The following is a 2,484-nucleotide window of genomic DNA, read 5'->3' on the forward strand; positions in this document are numbered from 1 at the left end:
ATAAAATTATAGAAAATCATATGATACCACCAGTTAGCATGATCATTTATAAAGAAATAAAAAATTTTGACTGTATATTTTCATCTGTAGTACCAAGGTACATTATAAATGCTTCAAATTATAAACATAAAGGTAACGGTAAGTTTATTATGAACAAGAGCTTTATTATGTTTATTGACAATATACGAGAACTAAATAAAACGCTGGTATTATTGAAGAAAATTAGAAAATTAAACGTTGATGGAGATTTCTTAATAAATTTTCAAGAACCGATATCCAAACACCACATACATGAAATATTTCGATTATTAAATAATTCAGATATTCGCAGGTAATTATTCATTTCTTGTTATATAAATAAAACAAAAATAAAAACAAATTAAATAAAAATCAGCTTTATACAGTGTGCAAAAGCCAAATGGAATAAATTCATTATTTAGGTTACTGTACATATTTATAAAAAATCCCGAAACACGTCAAATTTAAATTATAACTTGACATTCTTTAACGGGAAAATGCAACCCCTACCTTCAACCCCCTTTGAATGACAGGTACAACCCCCAATTTTTAAAATAGGAAGTATAGGCTTGTGATATATCGTTTGAAAGGTTTTTTCATTCTCCATTCAAAAATGTTGTTGCTTTCAAGTTTGTTAAGATTAATTAAGATAAAATAAATTAAAATCATGTGTCTACCGAAATTCGCTAAAATATACTAAAAACTTATTTCCCGTTTAGGTCTTGATAATGAGAAAGTGAACAAAAACCATAGCAATGTGGTTTTTAGATGGTAACCATTAAAAAACTTTAAAGAATTTCCGTGGCAACGTTATTTTAACACGCATTAGTAAATTGTTTTATTTAAGTTGTCAGTATTTTAATTTAAGTAAAAAGTTCGTTCAATTCAATTCTGAAAAATGGTTAGATTAACAGAAATGCATAAAATAACAGTTTTACAAATGATTGGTTACGGAGATAACACCCGAACACAACAGGAAGTAACTCGCCTGTTTCATGAGAAATTTCCTAATTTACCGCCTATATCCCAAGGAACAATAAGTAAAATAGAGAAGCAGTTTTGCGAGTTTGGTCATGTAAGGCAGATAAAAAAAGCAGCTGCCAATGCACTGAGTGATGAACTCAAATTAGATGTGTTGCTTGAGTTTCAGGAAAATCCACATACATCGAGTAGACAGGCATCCACTACATTCAATGCTAGCCATACATCGATAGTAAACATATTAAAAGAAAATAAATTGCATCCCTATATGATGATATCTACTCAGGAGCTCATGGAAGACGATTTTGATAGCAGAACTTTTTTTTGTGAGCAAATAAAACAATATTATCCAATTAGCAGACGTTATGTTTTCTGATCAGTGTACTTTTTCACTAAACGGTCATGCTAATCGGCAAAATTGCCGCTACTGGGCCACGGAAAATCCTCACTGGATGAGAGAAGAATACACTCAATACCCTCAAAAGGTTAATGTTTGGACAGGGATTGTAGGAAACAATATCATTGGTCCCTTTTTCTTTGAGGGCAACTTGAATGGCAACAATTATTTGGCACTACTTCAAAATGATGTCATTCCAACGTTGGCAAATTTATATCCTGATCCAGGAAACCCTCAAGTTCGAGCGAATACGATATGGTTTCAGCAGGATGGAGCACCACCACATTACCAACTTAATGTCCGACAGTACCTCGATACAATATTTCCCAATCGGTGGATAGGGAGGCGAGGATCGATTGAATGGCCAGCGCGATCACCTGATCTTACATTATTAGATTTCTTTTTATGGGGATATGTGAAGAGCCATGTGTACAAAACTAAACCTTCTGATTTAAATGACTTAAAAGAACGAATAACGCTTGCGATTAGGTCGATACGCCTGTTATGTTAAATAATATTAGAAGACAGTTTTATTTGAGATTAGGATGTTGCCAAGACGTTCGCGGTGAATATTTTGAACATCTACTTCATTAACATTCATAGTTCTTTTTCGTGTTCTACATTTTATTACGTTTTGCATTAAATTTTAGTTTTTGATTGTATTGTAGCGAATTTCGGTAACCACATGATTTTAATTTATTTTATCTTAATTAATCTTAATAAACTTGAAAGCGACAACATTTTTTAATGGAGAATGAAAAGAACTTTCAAACGATATATCACAAGCCTATACTTCCTATTTTAAAAATTGAGGGTTGTACCTGTCATTATAAGGGGGTTGAAGGTAGGGGTTGCTTTGTCACGTTAAAGAATGTCAAGTTATAATTTAAATTTGACGTGTTTCGGGATTTTTTATAAATATGTACAGTAACCTAAATAATGATTTTATTCCATTTGACTTTTACACACTGTATAATTTATATAATATTATAGCAGTCTGTGTTAGTTTAATCTTCACAATGTATCTTATGAGTTATGTTTTATCAATATTGTCCAAAAATGCGTTTTATAATTCGATTGCATCTAGA

This window comes from Diabrotica undecimpunctata, chromosome 4 (assembly GCF_040954645.1).
Source record: "Diabrotica undecimpunctata isolate CICGRU chromosome 4, icDiaUnde3, whole genome shotgun sequence".
Lineage (NCBI taxonomy): Eukaryota > Metazoa > Arthropoda > Insecta > Coleoptera > Chrysomelidae > Diabrotica > Diabrotica undecimpunctata.